The sequence below is a fragment of the Salmo salar genome, chromosome 02 (genome assembly GCF_965601325.2).
Source record: "Salmo salar chromosome 02, fSalSal1, whole genome shotgun sequence".
Classification (NCBI taxonomy): Eukaryota; Metazoa; Chordata; class Actinopteri; order Salmoniformes; family Salmonidae; genus Salmo; species Salmo salar.
The window spans coordinates 39,035,563-39,056,699 of NC_138292.1; the positions used below are offsets into that span (position 1 = coordinate 39,035,563).

A 21,137-nucleotide genomic window follows, 5' to 3' on the forward strand; every position below is an offset into this window, starting at 1 on the left:
GGCTGACGTCTGAGGTGCATTCTAGAATGATAGAGAAGAATTTTGCCAGCTTGATGTCACTCACCATTATTGAAATGACCTTGCTGCTCAACAAATCAATGAGTTCATTCTGTATTTGGTGGCCAAGGTCCCTTTTTGGACACGGTTAAGGTGCTCTTTCATGACTGGATCAAATTGTGCCATCAGTTCAACCTCTTTGAGGAAATTTCCATTTGATGGAGAGTACAGTGTTTCTGTGTGTCCCCTTAGTGACAGATTTCTAATTGCCAGAGACTGCACAATAGCAGTCAGACGTGTCAACACCTCTCTCCATCTTATCCTCTCAGCCTCCATAAGTGCCATCTCATGCTTAGAATTTGTTTACCCTTTTTTTAGCCTTGCCAGTTCTTTCCATGTTTTGGTGTTCTGGACTGCTGTCGTGTGAAGTAAGCAAAGTTCTTGTATGTTTCCAGTCTTGTCAGTCCTGAGTTTGCTAAAGTAATTTTCTTCTTAGAAAAGTTTGCAGCAGAAGTGGCTGTTTCTTTCAGAATACACCAACCAACTTCTAGGGTTTTTTTTTCACCACTCACCAAGGTCTTCCTGAAATACTGGTGGTGGCAACTTCTTCCATCACTCCCATTCCTTGGGAAAATAAAGTTAGGTGGTACCTCACTTGGTCCTCTGCAGACTAGGTGTGTCTGAATTCTTTCAGTCAGAACTGAAGGCCAGTCAACCACTGTAGACAGTGGTTCATCCTCAGCAGCAGGGTTTGGTGGGGATGCTGCTACAGGCATTTATAATGGAGAGCACATGGGCATTAGTTTACACATGTTATTCACAGCATTTATAGTGGTGGAACATCCCACATACAAACCCAGTAATAATAAAATCATTGTTACCTACAATATGGAAACTTAACTTTGCAAAAGGGAAATTGTGTTTTGTTTATGTTATGCAGGGATACAAACACATGTGCGTGTACCCATACACACATGCGCGTGTTCACAAACATACCTGAAGAATCCTGGTGGGGAGAAGTGGAAGCAAATGGGTCTTCATCCTCAGGCTCAGACAACATTTGTTAAGACACCTGTGTGGCTGAGGAGGTAGATGGCTCCTCATCCTGGCTAGTGCCAGAGGGTGCTCCAAAATATTTCAGAAGTGCCCCTGAATTTACATTGAAATACAGTATATGAGTCTGACACCCTAAATACATTTGTTGCACAATTAAATATACGTCATTATGCACAATATATCAAACTTTCAGAATAGGAACCAAATGAAATAAGACACCCCAAAAGACTCAATATATCACAAAAGATACAACATATCAGCATAATATAGACATATTTTAAGTTAGCTTACAGCATTGGAAATTCCCCTTACTGAGCTCGGGAACTAATCAATACAATCACAGAAAACATTTATGATGTCACCTCAATGAACGTTAACCAAATCAATAATGTGCTAGTTAGGTTGTAATCGTTTTGCTGCAGGCTACACACATTATCATGATGAAACTGTGTGAAATTATATCCAATGTTATGTAAGCTAGTTGGACAGAAAACGGAATATAGTCGCCCTATGTGTAATAGCATAGCAAGCAACATAGGCTAACAAACATGAGTGTTAAACTAGCCTATTTCATCACATGCATAATATTATAATCATAAAGAGATGACATAGCTGCTTACCTTTATCTTCTGCGCATTTCTCCTCTTCTTTCCTCTTTTTCCTAAACTGGGCACTTGATGGCTTAGACCTTATCTTATCCATTTGTGTTGATTTGGCACTCGAGCATCAATACATTACCCATCCCCCAACACTCAACCAAGAGTCAAGACTAAACCAATTCAATTTGGTGGTGTGCAGACTGGATTTATATTATTGTTAACGATTTTACAGAAACCAGAAAAAAATGCAACAATATGTCTGTGAAACAATATATTCACAGTATTATGAATGAATTGTGGTTTATTTGGTAGCATTTCGTAGTGTGACTGATTTTACTAATTGCATTAGTACTGTACAAAGTTAAGAGGTGTGCTATTTGATAGATTCCCCCACTCCCCCTACCTCGGGCTTCCAGTTGGTAGACCTGAGGTCAACATACCCTCGCCCCCCTCCCCATCTCATACTTCTGAGTGAGAGACCTTCCCAGGCAGTAGCCTGCCTAGCTCACAAACTAGAATCAGGGCGCCCACTCCGACAAGGTTAATTGACCCACAGTGACATGAAATCATTGACGTGACGTGCAAATATCACCATTCCCAACAAAATGTTGTGCGGGCGCCCCGTGCCGCCCCTAGCAAGATGCTGCCCATGTCGCCCATACCTAAATCCGCCACTGGGTAGCATTCTTTGACCAGGGCAGAAACTGCACCACATTGCTGACACTACAGCATCCAAGGTTGACTGGGGCTTCCAGGGGTGGAACTGAGGAAGGTGAGGTGGGAAGCTTGGGCATTCTGAAGAAAGGTTTGGACAACCAAATTCAAATGTGTGTGCGATCACAAACGGCCATAACTATTTGTCCATAACTACAGTTTCAGAGGATCAATCCATCACCTTAAAGTGGCATGTAGTTATTTGTCAGATTATAGAAATATATTTAGTTTAGATATGTTAGTGATCATGAAAATGCTATTCATTTTGGTAACCACTTCATTGCCTTTGTTTAACTCCTGCCAGTGGACCAGTAACTTAATCTACATGTAACAACTACCCAGTCCCATAACGTTGAATACTGAAGTATTGAGTGGATTCCTTACCTTTTAAATAAGCTGTTTTGTGTTGAAATATGGCAAAAAGTCAGTACTTTGGCTTTGACCACAATTGGTTTACACTTGATTTTCAACTAAGAGATAAGTGATGCACCATTCCAGAATCTAGAACACATCTATTACAATAGAATACTTTATTTTCTCCCATCTGACATTTGGTATAAAATCGATATTTTATTAGAAAGTACAATTTCTACATAAAAGCACAGCTCAGAACGTGTACGAAAGATACAGTAGTAGGTCTAAATAAACACATGTAATTTATATTACACAATTTCTGTAATTTATCTTTACCATGTCTCATCGAGTCAAGCATATGGTGTTTTCCTCGTTCTATAGTCAGTAAGCCATAACACAAAAGGGTCGTTATGTCACTGTGTACTACCCAACGTCACCCCATTCAATTGTATTGTCAGTGCATTCATTTAATTATTGTGAAACCAAAACAGCAAGTAGTGGTGAAAATCAGGACATGCATACAGCACGAAAAGGTTCGAGAAGGTGCGCTAAACTAACTCTTAAAAAGTCTCTACCGACGTTACCATTCATTACTACAAGCAACACCAAACAGCTGTGTACATCACTTCCTGTACTGGTCTACATGTGAAGTGTGGCTGAAGAAGCTGCATTTCAACTTCGAAACGCAGCCCCGGAGCAACTCGAATTGTGAAAGTGATGTTTAGCAATTCTGTTGCCTGGAATAAATTAGAAAAGGAACTATTGAGCTATCCACGAACAAGAGGAGTGGAATGGTAAACACCGTCTCGTGCGTTTAGTTGGTAAGCTGGCTACAGTTTATTTATTTTTATCTAGCTAACTAGCTAATAATGCTAACTGGATAACAAATCATGACCGTGTATGAAATAAGTTAGCTAGTCGTTAGCAAGCTAGCAAAGCAGAAGGAAATGGAGTCAGTGACGTTAGTTTGCCGGCTTTTATAGCTTGTTTCTCCGTCACATTTGCTAGTTAGCCAACGTTAGCTACGGACTATCTAAAATGTTAAATATTTATTTATTTATTGTGGCCGCTTTAAGAGTTGTTGAGGCAAGGCTCGAGCCCAGGTAAATTAGCTACGCCAGAAATGGTGGAATCTTTGGTTACATCATCAAGACTCTCGTACAAGATCTAAAGACTTGAATGGTCTAATAATGTAAAAACACAAAACGAAATAGTTTACTGAACACCATAGAGTGTGTGTATGTCTGTCTGTAGGCAGGCTACATGATATTGTTGCATCTGTTCATGTCTGTGACCAAGCAAAAAAATCTTATTCCGATGGAATAGCTGGGTGATTTTGGTTTATTTCATCTTTATTTAACCAGACAAGTCAGTTAAGAACAAATTCTTATTTACAATGACGGATTTAGGAAATACGTTCGATTTTAAAGAGAAAATGCGAAATTAGATTTTTTTTTTTCACAACCTTTAAGACTAAAATAACCGTAAACTTTTGGGTTAACAGTCATGTTCAGGGACAGAACGACTTTATTTTTTATTTTTACGTTGTCAGCTGTGGGATTCGATACAGCAACCTTTCCGTTACTGTCCCAACACTCTTAACTACTAGGCTACCTGCATATTAGATGTGCATAAGCCATTTGTTACTTTAAAAAAAATATATACAAACAATACGGTCTTCTCTAAGTATTTTGTCATTACCACCACGACAAGCAAATGTATATTATAATAACGTTTTTTTCAGATGTGTGTACTTTGTTACCATGTATATGAATAGTGACAGCTGAGCACATGGAGGAAATTCACATTTTGATGCCGGGAAATGTTTTTAAAAATAAAGGTAAATATAATATTTTTATTGAATGTCATTACCAAGTAGGTTATAATTAAAACAACTTGTTACATTTTTTTTTTTTTTTTTAATGATTTATTTAGGATACATTGTATGCTAGCTGTTCAATTGGAGTTAGCATGTCATTCTCATCCCACGTGATTACCACCACATAATGAACTGTGATGGTAAGGAAAGAATGTGGTAATGACGAAATGTATTAGTTCATACATTTTTACTAACCTTAAGACCTGAAAAAACAAATTACATATGATCATGATTAAGTTGAAATTGAACACTTATTTGCTATTACATTTTGTATTGTGTTTGGATGATGGAGTGATTGTGATGTCTATTTATGTGACTGACTATGGTTATTAATGACTTTAATTATTTTCTATGAGATGTCGCCAAGGAGAGAACAAGGACATACACTATATATACACAAAAGTATGTGGACACCCCTTCAAAATAGTGGATTTTGCTATTTCAGCCACACCCGTTGCTGAAAGGTGAATACAATCGAGCACACAGCCATGCCTTCACCACAGACAAACATTGACAGTAGAATGGCCTTTACTGAAGAGTGCAGCGACTTTCAATGTGGCACAGTCATAGGATGCCATCATTTCCAACAAGTCAGTTCATAAAATTTAAGCCCTGCTATAGCAGCGCTGGTCAACTGTAAGTGCTGTTATTGTGAAGAGGAAACGTCTAGGAGCAACAACGGCTCAACCACAAGTGGTAGGCCACACAAGCTCACAGAACGGGACTGCCGGGCGCTGACGCTCGTAAAAATCGTCTGTCCTCAGTTGCAACATTCGCTACCGAATTCCACACTGGCTCTGGAAGCAACTTCAGCAAAAAAAACTTTTGTCGGGATCTTCATGAAATGGGTTTCCATTTACGAGCAGCCCCGCCCAAGCATAAGATCACCATGCACAATGCCAAGCGTCGGCTGGAGTGGCGTAAAGGTCTCTGCCATTGGACTCTGGAGCAGTGGAAACGCGTTCTCTAGAGTGATGAATCATGCTTCACTATCTGACAGTCCAACGGGCGACTCTGGATTTGGCAGATGCCTTGAAAACGATACCTGCCCCATGCATAGTGCCAACCTTACGTTTGGTGGAGGACGAATAATGGTCATGGGCTATTTTTAATGGGCTAGGCCCCTTAGTTCCGATGACGGGAAATGTTAACTCTCCAGCATACAACGACATACAACTCTGCCTAGAAGGCCAGCATCCCGGAGTCGCCTCTTCACTGTTGACGTTGAGACTGGTGTTTTGCGGGTACTATTTAATGAAGCTGCCAGTTGAGGACTTGTAAGGCGTCTGTTTCTCAAACTAGACACTCTAATGTACTTGTCCTCTTGCTCAGTTGTGCACCAGGGCCTCCCACTCTTTCTATTCTGGTTAGAGCCAGTTTGTGCTGTTCTGTGAAGGGAGTAGTACACAGCGTTGTACGAGATCTTCAGTTTCTTGGCAATTTCTCGCATGGAATAGCCTTCATTTCTCAGAACAAGAATAGACTGATGAGTTTCAGAAGAAAGTTATTTGTTTCTGGCCATTTTGAGCCTGTAATCGAACCCACAAATGCTGATGCTCTAGATACTCAACTAGTCTAAAGAAGGCCAGTTTATTTGCTTCTTTAATTAGCACAACAGTTTTCAGCGGTGCTAACATAATTGCAAAAGGGTTTTCTAATGATCAATTAGCCTTTTAAAATGATAAACTTGGATTAGCTAGCACAACGTGCCATTGGAACACAGGAGGGATGGTTGCTGATAATGGGCCTCTGTACACCTATGTAGATATTTCATTAAAAACCTGCCGTTTCCACCTACAATAGTCATTTACAACCATTAACAATGTCTAAACTGTATTTCTTATCAATTTGATGTTATTTTAATGAACCAAAAATGTGCTTTTCTTTCTAAAACAAGGACATTGTTTTAGAAAGAGGTGTACATACAATGTGTTACTTGGAGGAGTTTCTCCATTTGTGGAAGAGACTGCAATGACATGCTTTGATGCCTACAGTTTGATGCTGAATATGCAAAAACAGGATTTTAACAACATACTTACAACAGTTAGTGAACTACTGTTTACACAATCAGCCAACCAGTGCTGTGTGACCATTCATTTTCTACCCTTCAACAGGTATTGGACATTTTAAAGGGACACTAGGATTTTGGCAACAAAGCCCTGTATCTACTTCCCCAGAGTCAGATGAACTCATGGATACCAGTTTTATGTCTCTGCGTCCAGTATGAAGGAAGTTGGAGGTAGTTTGTGCGCTAATGCTAACTAGCGTTAGCGCAATGACAGTCTATGGTATCTACTAGTATGCTCACAGTTACCATAGACTTCCAGTCATTGCACTAACGCTAGTTAGCAATTTCTTTCCAACTGCACACAGAGACATAGAAATGGTATCCACAAGTTCATTGGACTCTGGGGAAGTAGATAAAGGGCTTGGTTGCCAAAATCTTGAAGTATCCCTTTTAAGGTCTGAAGTGCACTTGCCCATTAGCCAAGTAAGGAGTAGGCTTTTGGTTGCCTGTCAGATATGATAACTTGCATTCAGAAATGCAATATTCTGTCTTTTTATATGAACGTAGTGAATGAACCACACATTTTTATGTTGTGTGGTTGTTTCCAGTGTAAACTGTCACCTGCCCAATGGAACAACCACAGAGCAGGCTCAATTTGCACGACTGCTCAGTTCACTTGCCCTAGGTGACAAGGCAACTTGTTATGCCAATCCCTGTTGATACTTGTGGTTATTTCATTAGTGTTAGCCTTCCTATTTGTCGGGTCCATTGCTGACCCTGCTCCCTTTCTGTCCAATCAGGGCAAGACATTACATTTTCCCCCAACACAATCTATCAATGATGTTGAACCTGTCCCGGGCTGCCATCTATATGTTTTCTGGCCAGTACTCTGGAATGATAGTAGCGGTGGATAGGCAACACATTCGCCGTTCATGTCTGTGTGACTCTTAGTGACCTTTTTGTTATGTTTACGTGGTTATCCTCAGTTTTTCTGGTTGGTCCCTATGGTTGTCATTGCTTAGCTACTGAGCCGTGCAGCTTGTCATCATGGTTGCAATGAGGGCTGTTCCAGAGGTGTGTGTGGGTGCTCAAGCCACAAATGAACTTTGCGCTATGGAAACTACTCAGACTAGTTACTACCCAAGCAGCAGCAGAGAGTAAAGGAGAAGCTGTGGAGAATTTTTCTTTTTTTCTCTTCAGCAGTGAGCCTGTCCCAGTGGACTCAGAACTGAGGGAGCGGCTAAAGAGACATGTACCAGCTGCACTGACAATGAATGGCCAGTGTGTTGCCATGGGTTGCTATGACAAGGGCGTTAGCCCTCATTAACATGTGTGTGTGTGTGTGTGTGTGTGTGTGTGTATATTACACTTTTTTCACACTGTATGCTAATGTTTTAATTGCCTGGACTTGTTTAGTTGGAAGAGCTATCTACTGTATCTTTGTAGGCTATTTTTCTTTTCTTTTTTAGAATGTAGGGTTGTCCTTATAGCCAGTGGTTATCCAAATATGAACAGTTTTCCCTTGTCTTGGCAGTCAAGTAAAGGTAATGCTCTTGTCACAAAGCACATTTTCTGGTGCATATTGATGCTCAGGGCAGTGCAAACTGAGCTGGTCTCTGGCTCAAGCCTCTTCCTCCGTTGATACCACAGACTGGAAAGGAGCCTACGTTTTCTCAAGTTCTAGGCTAGCCTATATGACAATGGTCATTTCACATCCTCGGGAGTCAGGAACCGTCCTCAAGGATTTCAGTTGTTCTGTTTAGTAATTGAATATGGATAGCTTTTTTTTTTCTCCACCTTTTATTTAACCAGGTAGGCAAGTTGAGAACAAGTTCTCATTTACAACTGCGACCTGGCCAAGATAAAGCAAAGCAGTTCGACACATACAACAACACAGAGTTACACATGGAATAAACAAACATACAATAGAAAAAGTATATATATCGTGTGTGAAAATGAGGTAAGATAAGGGAGGTAAGGCAATAAATAGGCCATGGTTGCGAAGTAATTACAATATAGCCATTAAACACTGGAGTGATAGATGTGCAGAAGATGAATGTGCAAGTAGAGATACTGGGGTGCAAAGGAGCAAGATAAATAAATACAGTATGGGGATGAGGTAGTTGGATGGGCTATGTGCAGTGATCTGTGAGCTGCTCTGACAGCTGGTGCTTAAAGTTAGTGAGGGAGATATGAGTCTCCAGCTTCAGTGATGTTTGCAGTTCGTTCCAGTCATAGGCAGCAGATAACTGGAAGGAAAGGTGGCCAAAGGAGGAATTGGCTTTGGGGATGACCAGTGAAAAATACCTGCTGGAGTGCGTGCTACGGGTGGGTGCTGCTATGGTGACCAGTGAGCTGAGATAAGGCAGGGTTTTACCTAGCAAAGTCTTGTAGATGACCTGGAGCCAGTGGGTTTGGCGACGAGTATGAAGCGAGGGCCAGCCAACAAGAGCGTACAGGTCGCAGTGGTGGGTAGTATATGGGGCTTTGGTGACAAAATGGATGGCACTGTGAAAGACTGCATCCAATTTGTTGAGTAGAGTGTTGGAGGCTATTTTGTAAATGACATCGCCGAAGTCGAGGATCGGTAGGATGGTATGTTTGGCAGCATGAGGATGCTTTGTTGCGAAATAGGAAGCCGATTCTTCTAGATTTAATTTTGGATTGGAGATGCTTAATGCGAGTCTGGAAGGAGAGTTTACAGTCTAACCAGACACCTAGGTATTTGTAGTTATCCACGTATTCTAAGTCAGAACCGTCCAGAGTAGTGATGCTGGACGGCAGGGCAGGTGCGAGCAGCGATCGGTTGAAGAGCATGCATTTAGTTTTACTTGCATTTAAGAGCAGTTGAAGGCCACGGAAGGAGAGTTGTATGGCATTGAAGCTCGTCTGGAGGTTAGTTAATACAGTGTCCAAAGAAGGGCCAGAAGTATACAGAATGGTGTAGTCTGCGTAGAGGTGGATCAGAGAATCACCAGCAGCAAGAGCGACATCATTGATGTATACAGAGAAGAGGGTCAGCCTGAAAATTGAACCCTGTGGCACCCCCATAGACTGCCAGTGGTCTGGACAGCAGGCCCTCGGATTTGACCCACTGAACTCTATCAGAGAAGTAGTTGGTGAACCAGGTGAGGCAGTCATTTGAGAAACCAAGGCTGTTGAGTCTGCTGCTAAGAATGTGGTGATTGACAGAGTCGAAAGCCTTGGCCAGGTCGACGAATACAGCTGCACAGTATTGTCTCTTATCGATGGCGGTTATGATATCGTTTAGGACCTTGAGCGTGGCTGAGGTGCACCCATGACCAGCTCTGAAACCAGATTGCATAGCGGAGAAGGTACGGTGGGATTCGAAATGGTCGGTAATCTATTTTAACTAGAGGTCGACCGATTAGGATTTTTCCACGCCGATACCGATTATTGGAGGACCCAAAAAACCGCCGATACCGATTGATCGGCCGATTCAATTTTTTGGCAATTTTATGTTTTTTGAATTTATTTATTTTTATTTATTTTTTTATTTTAAAAATGTAGATTATTTTTTTTTTATAAAAAAAAATATATATATATATATATATATATATATATTTTTTTATTTGTAATAATGACAATTACAACAATACTGAATGAACACTTATTTTAACTTAATATAATACATCAATAAAATCAATTTAGCCTCAAATAAATAATGAAACATGTTCAATTTGGTTTAAATAATGCAAAAACAAAGTGTTGGAGAAGAAAGTAAAAGTGCATTATGTGCCATCTAAGAAAGCTAACGTTTAAGTTCCTTGCTCAGAACATGAGAACATATGAAAGCTGGTGGTTCCTTTTAACATGAGTCTTCAATATTCCCAGGTAAGAAGTTTTAGGTTGTAGTTATTATAAGAATTATAGGACTATTTCTCTCTATACGATTTGTATTTCATATACCTTTGACTATTGGATGTTCTTATAGGCACTTTAGTATTGCCAGTGTAACAGTATAGCTTCCGTCCCTCTCCTCGCTCCTACCTGGGCTTGAACCAGGAACACATCGACAACAGCCACCCTCGAAGCAGCGTTACCCATGTAGAGCTAGGGGAAACAACTACTCCAAGTCTCAGAGCGAGTGACGTTTGAAACGCTATTAGCGTGCACCCGGCTAACTAGCTAGCCATTTCACATCGGTTACACCAGCCTAATCTTGGGAGTTGACAGGCTTGAAGTCATAAACAGTGCAATGCATTGTGAAGGGCTGTTTGAATGAATGCTTACGAGCCTGCTGCTGCCTACCATCGCTCAGTCAGACTGCTCTATCAAATCATAGACTTAATTATAACATAATAACACACAGAAATATGATCCTTAGGTCATTAATATGGTCGATTCCGGAAACTATCATTTCGAAAACAAAACATTATTCCTGTTACATTGCACAACCTTCAATGTTATGTCATAATTACGTAAAATTCTGGCAAATTAGTTCGCAACGAGCCAGGCGGCCCAAACTGTTGCATAAACCCTGACTGCGTGCAATGAACACAAAATTACACAATTTCACCTGGTTTATATTGCCTGCTAACCTGGATTTCTTTTAGCTAAATATGCAGGTTTAAATATATATACTTCTGTGTATTGATTTTAAGAAAGGCATTGATGTTTATGGTTAGGTACAGTCGTGCAACGATTGTGCTTTTTTCGCAAATGCGCTTTTGTTAAATCATCCCCCGTTTGGCGAAGTCGGTTGTCTTTGTTAGGAAGAAATAGTCTTCACAGTTCACAACGAGCCAGGCGGCCAAAACTGCTGCATATACCCTGACTGTTTGCAAGAGAAGTGACACATGTTCCCTAGTTAAAAGAAATTCATGTTAGCAGGCAATATTAACTAAATATGCAGGTTTAAAAATATATACTTGTGTATTGATTTTAAGAAAGGCATTGATGTTTATGGTTGGAGCAACGTGTACCTAAGCGATTATATGCAACACAGGACAGGCTAGATAAACTAGTAATATCATCAACCATGTGTAGTTAACTAGTGATTATGATTGATTGTTTTTTTATAAGTTTAATGCTAGCTAGCAACTTACCTTGGCTTCTTACTGCATTCGCGTAACAGGCAGGCTCCTCGTGGAGTGCAATGTTAACCTGTTGGGGGTAGGGGGCAGTATTGACACGGCCGGATAAAAAACGTACCCGATTTAATCTGGTTACTACTCCTGCCCAGTAACTAGAATATGCATATAATTATTGGCTTTGGATAGAAAACACCCTAAAGTTTCTAAAACTGTTTGAATGGTGTCTGTGAGTATAACAGAACTCATATGGCAGGCAAAAACCTGAGAAGATTCCTTACAGGAAGTGCCCTCTTTGACAAGATCTTGTTCTTCTTGTCTCTGTTTATTGAAGACTGAGGATCTTTGCTGTAACGTGACACTTCCTATGGCTCCCATAGGCTCTCAGAGCCCGGGAAAAAGCTGAATGATATCGAGGCAGCCCCAGGCTGAAACACATTATCGCTTTTGGCAAGTGGCCAATCAGAGGACAATGGGCTTAGGCGCATGCACGAGTCGACCGCGTGCTTTATTTTCTTTCGTCTTTTTTACCTAAACGCAGATTCCCGGTCAGAATATTATCGCTTTTTTACGAGAAAAATGGCATAAAAATTGATTTTAAACAGCGGTTGACATGCTTCGAAGTACGGTAATGGAATATTTCGAATTTTTTGGTCACGAAATGCGCCGTGCTCGTCACCCTTCTTTACCCTTTCGGATAGTGTCTTGAACGCACGAACAAAACGCCGCTGTTTGGATATAACTATGGATTATTTGGGACCAAACCAACATTTGTTATTGAAGGAGAAGTCCTGGGAGTGCATTCTGACGAAGAACACCAAAGGTAATCAAACTTTTCTAATAGTAAATCGGAGTTTGGTGAAGGCTAAACTTGCTGGGTGTCTAAATAGCTAGCCCTCTGATGCCGGGCTATCTACTTAGAATATTGCAAAATGTGCTTTCACCGAAAAGCTATTTTAAAATCGGACATATCGAGTGCATAGAGGAGTTCTGTATCTATAATTCTTAAAATAATTATGCTTTTTGTGAACGTTTATCGTGAGTAATTTAGTAAATTCACCGGAGGTATGCTAGTTCTGAACATCACATGCTAATGTAAAAAGCTGTTTTTTGATATAAATATGAACTTGATTGAACAAAACATGCATGTATTGTATAACATAATGTCCTAGGGTTGTCATCTGATGAAGATCATCAAAGGTTAGTGCTGCATTTAGCTGTCCTCTGGGTTTTTGTGACATTATATGCTAGCCTCAAAAATGGGTGTCTGATTATTTCTGGCTGGGTACTCTGCTGACATAATCTAATGTTTTGCTTTCGTTGTAAAGCCTTTTTGAAATCGGACAGTGTGGTTAGATTAACGAGAGTCTTGTCTTTAAAATGGTGTAAAATAGTTACATGTTTGAGAAATTGAAGTAATAGCATTTCTAAGGTATTTGAATAACGCGCCACGGGATTTCACTGGCTGTTACGTAGGTGGGACGAAATCGTCCCACTGGCCCTAGAGAAGTTAACCTCTCTAGGGGAGGTGGGACGAAATCGTCCCACACTATTCAACAGCCAGTGAAAAATCAGAGCGCCAGATTTAAAACCACAAAATGTCATAATTCAAAGTTCTCAAACACAGGACTATTTTACACCATTTTATAGATACACTTCTCCTGAATCTAACTGCGTTGTCCGATTTCCAAAAGGCTTTACAGCGAAAGCAAAACATTAGATTATGTTAGGAGAGTTCATCGACACAATAACCACCCAGCCATTTTCTAAGCAAGTAGCATGCATCACAAATACCCATAACACAGCTAAATGCAGCACTAACCTTTGACGATCTTCATCAGATGACACTCCTAGGACATTATGTTACACAATGCATGCATTTTTTTGTTCGATAAAGTTCATATTTATATATAAAAACAGCATTTTACATTGGCGCGTGATGTTAGGAAAATATTTTGCCTCCAATACTTTCGGTGAATCAGCACCACAATCTACAAAAATACTCGTCATAACATTGATAAAATTTTAAACGTCATTCAAAGAATTATAGATTAACATCTCCTGAATGCAACCGCATTGGCAGATTTCAAAATAACTTTACTGGGAATTCACACTTTGCAATAATCTGAGTACTGTGCTCAGAAAAAAACACTAGGCGATACAGATAGCCGCCATGTTGGAGTCATCTAAATTAATAAATAGTATTAGAAATATTCACTTACCTTTGATGATCATCAGAAGGCACTTCCAGGAATCCCAGGTACTCTACAAATGTTGTTATGTTCGATAAAATCCATAATTTATGTGCAAATAGCTTATTGTTGTTCGCGCGTTCAGTTCAGCTACTCCAAATGTGCGAGCGGAAAATGTTACGACAAAGTAAAAAAAATTGTATTTATGTTCATTGAAACATGTCAAACGTTGTAAAACATCAATCTTTAGGGCCTTTAGAACGTGAAGATTCAGTAATATTTCAACTGGACGGTTCCTGTGTCTTGAAAAAGGTTTTGGAACGGAGGATCCACCCTCATGAACGCGCCCCAATGAAGTAATGTCATTCTCTGGCTGACCAAGTTCCCAGCCTTCTCATTTGGTCTCTGTTCATCGTAGACGCTTCAAACAGACTGTTGAAGACTCCTAAAGACTGTTGACATCTAGTGGAAGCCTTAGGAAGTGCAAAATGAACCCTAACTCACCGTGTGTTCGATTGGCAATGACTTGAAAGGACTACAAGCACCAGAATTCTCACTTCCTGCTTAGAATTTTCTCAGGTTTTTGCCTGCCATATGAGTTCTGTTATACTCACAGACATCATTCAAACAGTTTTAGAAACTTCAGAGTGTTTTCTATCCAAACTAATAATATGTATATTCCAGTTCCTGGGCCCGAGTAGTAGGCCGTTTAATTTGGGTACGTTTTTCATCCGGCCGTGAAAATACTGCCCCCTACCCTAGAGGTTAAATAAAGGTCTAAAAAAAATTATAAATAAAAAATCACCGTCCAAAAATACAGATTTCCGATTGTTATGAAAACTTGAAATCGGCCCTAATTAATCGGCCATTCCGATTTTAATCGGTCGACCTCTAGTTTTAACTTGGCTTTTTAAAACCTTAGAAAGGCAGGGTAGGATAGATATAGGTCTGTAGCAGTTTCGGTCTGGAGTGTCTCCCTATTGTGTATTGTCGCCTTACACTGGGAGTGGTAGTGAGCCGAGGGGGAAGAGCTGTTTAGTCTACTCTTTCCCCTCACATGGTTTCTGTTAGCTTTGTTCATACCGTATCTTCTTTCCTCCTATACACTCCCACAGGGTGATAACGGGTTTGTTGAGCAAGAGGTGACACATGGAGTCATCTTGTGACTCATGGCAATAGATAGAATGAGCTAGTGACACTAGATAATGCAGTGGATATGACAGTTTGCTTCGTAATGGAACACTGGCGGCAGGTGATATGTTGGTAAAGTTCTTTTGCCAATCTGAGGTGAAATGTAGCAGAAGTCTGCATGATTCTCAGTGGAGCCTATCTTCAGTGTGTAGAACTGAATGGTTCTGAATAGAGTGCAAGGATTTGAGGGCCTTTTCCGCCCAAGCTCCAAAGCTGTTTTGGAGCAGATTTGCAGACTACAGAGATCACAAGGTTAAAGCTAGAAAGCACAGTCGTCCACAGCTGACAGATGCTGACGGATGGATATAGTACGCGTTCCTCTTATCAGCCGAACATGGCATCACTCCAGTCCCTCACCCTTCTCTTCGTGTCTGGCATCCCGCTCTGCTCCGGCAGGTTAAGGCTTTGATTCACAGGCAGGCCTTGCGTTAGTCTGCTATCAACTGCTTCTACCCCATCCTCCCACTCCTGCACCCCTACTGCTGCTCTGCAGCTCTCCTTTGGGACAGACACACACCAGATGTTTTCAAGTACTTGGCTACATATTTCCACTTTCCGCCACTCTTTTCTTCTCTTCTATTGCGTCGTCCTATATTTCCCAGCAGTCTGTTGAGCTGGCTGGCTGACTGCTCCCCTCTCACGGGACTGCGGGTCTCTTAGTGGGTCCCCTGTGCCTGGCCGACAGGCTGGCTGGCTGCCTGGCTATGGGCTGCGCATGCGTGGGATCCTGAATAACCAGCCACGCTAACAGAGATCCTTAGATAATGATTCATATATACATTTTGCATACTTCTCGCTCTCTCTGCTCCCCTTCCATCCCTCCCCACCTCATTTCTCTCTTTCCTCGGCCCCCTCGCTGACTACTATTATCTCATCCATTCCAGTGTGTGCAAGTATGCATGTGTACATACAGTATACATATAATATTGATGGCTCCAGGCAGAAAAGGATTGTCCCATATCTTGCCTGTAATCTTCCATAGCTGCCATCACTCGGTCTGAAGTGTGTGCTGCTTTACAGTCTGAGGAGGAGGGGGTGACGTGAGGAGGTGGAAGAACACTGGAGGGAAGATGTTTGTTTTGGCTGACTCGGGCCTGCATGAGCTAGTCATGCCAGTTCTACCTCTTTGACTTTCAAATGTCGAGACTCGAGAGAGGGAATGTAGCCTAGTTTGAATGCTGGTGAGACAACTAAACTAGCCACTTGCATTGGGCCTACTCTCTGCTTTCTCTCCCTCTCCTTTGTCATTCTCAGATTCCCTCACATAGCATCACATAGCCTGAGGAACAGGGGCATCTAAATCAAGTCACTGGCTCTTTTTATGTGTGCTGAGAAGGCAAGGCCCTGGCTTTGTCAAGGGAGTTGCAAGCTGCCAAGTTGTCCTGCTACACTATATCCCAGGCAGCAATCCTATATCCCATTTTAAGTCAATACGGCCCCTGAGCGCTTAACCGGGCTGGGATGATACTATACACACCCTGTTGATCAGCCGACTATTCCTGTAAACACCTGTGAAACTGCAGTGGACATTGGACATACGGTAGTATAGTGTGCATTTAAACCGTAGTAAATGAAGGTTATCATGTTTGCTCTAAGGATTTAGCCACAATGCCTATATGGTTGCTGTGTATATGATGTTGCTGGCCACGTTCATTTGAGAGGACTGCCTGAGAAGTTCCACATTGCATCTGCTCATATTTAAAGTTGTAAAAAAAAAAGTTATTTTCCTTTTTCCTCTCTTCACTCCCTCCCTCTTTCTAGCTCTCTCCTTCCTGTTCCAGTATCTCCACATTTTGCTGACTCATGTCATGCTCTCACCCTCTTGTCTTTCCATTTCTCTGTCTCTCTGTGTGTTTAATGAACTTGTTTCCTCATTGTCTGGGGATTAAGGAGTATTGAAGCTGAAAAGGCGGGGTAAGGGAGATTTCTGTTGGAACTGATGTGCTCACAGTTGCAGATCACACACGCATATCAGGGTTTCTGTTATGAAAATGTGGCGCCGGACATTTGACCAGCAACACTATAATTTACCAGACATTTGAGAAATGTACCGAACCCATGTGCATTGGGTGCATAACTTGAATAGGGCAACCACCCACGGTGCTCAGAATGACAATCACATTTGGAATATGGTAATTCATCTTAACAGAAAATGTAAGTTGAGGATGCAAGGACGTGTGTCCTTACTGTGTACTTTGAAGATGTTAAAATAACTGTCCACATTTACTTTCCCTCAGCCAACAAGATGAGAAACGAACCCAATCACTAGCATATGTATAGGCCAAGCATGAGTTTCAAGTTTGGGGAAGCACATTTTCACCATCAAAATGCACCATTATAATATAGCATTCCATGCATCATCACATTTGCAGATTTATGTAAGATAGCCTACTATTTGTAATGTGATGAGTAGATTGGATAGTCAGTTAGGCTAATAATAATACTCAGACTGCTCAATGCATGGCTGAGCGCATGCAGTGTAGAGGCCTTGGCTATAGTCTGTCGGATAAGTTTCTTACTTTGCATGGGAAAAACCCATTTCATACAATTCTACTGCACTTGATATGACTGGAGACATTGGCTGTGTGTGTATAAAATACAAAAAAAATAAAAATGTAATAAACAACAAATTACAGGGTAGCCTACTCTGCTGACACTGACAAACAATCAATAACTACATTATCCATATAATAGGCTTATGAGAAGGGGAGACACAAATACAATATGACATCCATCTAAACTGGAGGAGGACATTTTAGAAAAACAACATTTTAAGTGACAGTGAGCCAACAATGATAGAGTGAATATGCACAGTCACCAGCGATGGGGCTGATGCCCCCCGCTCGTCCCAATAAGATAGGCTATGGGTCTACTGTTGTTCGCTCAACTGAAAGACAGATTAGTCTTTTCATTGTCTTTACAGCAATAGCCATTTTCTTTCCACACTGTCTTCCCATGATTTGTATTTTGAAATATTGCAATATCCCTGGCTGGGCCTCTTTTCGCTGACGGTCGCAACTCCACAATCATATTTTTCCTTTTGTTTATTTAGCACCATTTTTTTGGTACTTTTTTTGAAACACCGCATTGTTGCTTAAGGGCACGTAAGTAATCATTTCACGGTGAAGTCTACAGCTGTTGTATTTGGCGCATATGACAAAACATTTGACTTTAAATTATCTATTTGGTATTTGCAGCACGCGCTGACCAAATTGCACGGAGGTTAAGGTCAGCTAATGATCCTCTGTGGCCAAATCATGCTTTTAGTAGCCTATTTTGAATTATTTTATTTCTGGAGAGGAGTATGCTAATAAGGCTACATAATTTTGGCAATTTAGTTAAGGAAAGCTTAGCTTCCCCTAGCCTTATTGATGCGCTGCCTGTGAGCCTATATCAATCTACCATACACTATAGTAAAGTTTACCTAATTTTTATTGGTCAGCTTGTCGAGAAGGAAATGGCTCAGACTCAGGGACAGTCGTGGGATGATGGATCCTAAATTCATACAACCAGTAGGCCTAGGCTACATAGAACAACGTTAAAAAGCAATGAATCTGATGCGACGGATAAGAACGTTTTAGTTTAAAATGTTGATAAACCTATTTTGTTCTTAACAATATTAGTGCAGCAATGCACACAAGGCAACGTGTGCATTTGGCTACCGGACAATGAAACAAAGTTGACGACCAATGGCACATGAGAGAAATAGGCTACTAGTGTCAATGACATGAATGTCTGTATAAAATAATTGCCTCCACGGATATGGTCAGATTTTGTCTAGGCTACTTTGAAGCAAGGTAAATCATGCCTCTTAATATGTAGTAAAACTTTCAGGTTTCAAGCAATTACAGTCCATTCGGAAAGAATTCAGACCCATTTTTACAAATTACAGCCTTATTCTAAAATGTATGAAATATATATTTTTTCCCCTCAATCTATACACAATGCCCCATAATGACAAAGCAAAAACTGGTTTTTAGAATTTTTGTGCAAATTTGTATTTTTTAATATTTTTTTTACTTGATGACATCTACATCAGACCCTTTACTCAGTCCTTTGTTGAAGCACCTTTTGGCAGCGGTTAGTCTCGAGTCTTCTTGGGTATGACACTACAAGCTTGGCACACCTGTATTTAGTGAGTTTCTCCCATTCTTCTCTGCAGATCCTTTCAAGCTCTGTCAGGTTGGATGGGGAGCGTCGCTGTACAGTTACATTATTTTCAGGTTTCTCCAGAGATTGGGCTCTGGCTGGGCCACTCAAGGACATTCAGAGACTTGTCCCAAAGCCATGCCTGCGTTGTCTTGACTGTGCTTAGGGTCGTTGTCCTGTTTTGAAGGTCAACCGTCCTGAGCGCTCTGGAGCAGGTTTTCATCAAGGATCTCTGTACTTTGCTCCGTTCATCTTTCCCTCGATCCTGACTAGTCTCCCTGCACCTGAAAAACATCCCCACAGCATGATGCTGCCAACACCATGCTTCACCGTAGGGATGGTGCCAGGTTTCATCCAAACATGATACCTGGCATTCAGACCAATCTTGGTTTCATCAGACCAGAGAATCTTGCTTCTCATGGTCTGCGAGTCCTTTAGGTACCTTTTGGCAAACTCAAAACGTGCTGTCGTGCCTTTTACTGAGGAGTGGCTTCCGTCTGGCCGCTCTACCATAAAGGCCTGATTGGTGGCGTGCTGCAGAGGAACTCCGGAGCTCTGTGTGTGACCATCGGGTTCTTGGTCACCTCCCTGACCAAGGCCCTTCTCCCTCGATTGCTCAGTTTGGCCTGGCGGCCAGCTCTCGGGAGAGTCTTGGTGGTTCCGAACTTCTTCCATTTAAGAATGATGGAGGCCACTGTGTTCTTGGGGACCTTCAATGCGGCAGACATTTTTTGGTACCCTTCCCCAGATCTGTGCCTTGACACAATCCTGTCTCGGGAACTCTACGAACAAATCCTTCACCCTCATGGTTTAGTTTTTGCTCTGACATGCACTGTCAACTGTGGGACCTTTTTATATAAAAAGTGTGTGTGCCTTTCCAAATCACCTGTGGTAAATTCAGTTGATTGGACATGGAGTCCAATCAAGTTGTAGAAACAGTTCAAGGATGATCAATGGAAACCGGATGCACCGGAGCTTAATTTCCAGTCTCATGGTAAAGGGTCTGAATAATGATGTAATTTTTTTCTCGCTTTGTCATTTATGGGGTATTGTGTGTACATTGAGGGATAAAAAAAATTAAAATAAAATGTATCCATTAAATAATGCTGTAACATAACAAAATGTGGAAAGTCAAGGGGTCTGAATACTTTCCGAATGCACTGTAAAGTAGCTAAATCAAATTGTATTGGTCACATACACATGGTTAGCATACATTTTCAAAATGCATACTGCCTCCAGCTCATTGCAATGTGGTGTGTGATGCGTTGATGAAGCCTGCCTTACGTTGCCTATGCATTTGAATGGGAAGCGCACTTCAATTACCAGTTGATTAAAAAAAAGTTGTGTGTTTATTAATATGCTCTCTTTTTAATCGTGGCCCTAAAACTATTTTTAACAGATCGCATTAAGAATTTTTGTGCTATGATTTGGCCTTATAAAAGTGCTAGCTGACAAATTTTCCACAAAAAGGCTGTATTGTGCGTGTGATGCATAAGGAATATACGTGCCAATTTAATTCTACAAAATTATGCAAATGAACCCATAGACTGATAAGCATGACTGGTCAAATGTATTTCCATCAATGAGTAGGCTAAAAAGCATTATTTCGCAAAATTTTTTTTTGAGGGGGGGACAATTGGCCGGTGCCAATTTCATTTATCGGCGTTTCAATTTTTTTATGGCCAAAAGCCGGCTATTACTGGCTAACAGAAACCCTGATACATATCATTATTATACATGCACACACCCTCGCCCATTGACTCTCATCCTGTTTTCTGCAACTCTGTATCTCTACCATTCTGCCAATCCCTGGGCTCTCCATGTGGGATTAGGATTAGAGTTAGTCTGAGGCTGGCGTCTTTAATGTGCACTAATTGATTCGGGAGTGCCGACGTGTCGGGTATTCTCCAACAGATAGCCATAGCAAGGAAGGAGGATTACGCG

At 41.1% G+C, this 21,137-nt stretch overlaps 1 protein-coding gene across 3 annotated transcripts in view; it reads left to right on the forward strand.

The window, feature by feature from the left end:
* The first annotated feature begins 3,247 nt into the window (after positions 1-3,247).
* The window catches only part of LOC106582539 (beta-1,4-galactosyltransferase 3), a 29,072-nt gene continuing 11,182 nt past the window's right edge, over positions 3,248-21,137 (forward strand). The window contains exons 1-2 of one of the 3 annotated variants that reach the window (XM_014165743.3): positions 3,317-3,541; positions 4,465-4,560. The gene's annotated coding sequence lies outside the window, so the exon portion shown is untranslated. Of the gene's footprint in view, positions 3,542-4,464; positions 4,561-21,137 lie in introns of all 3 variants that reach the window. The other 2 variants (XM_014165728.2, XM_014165734.3) reach the window with 2 other exon arrangements.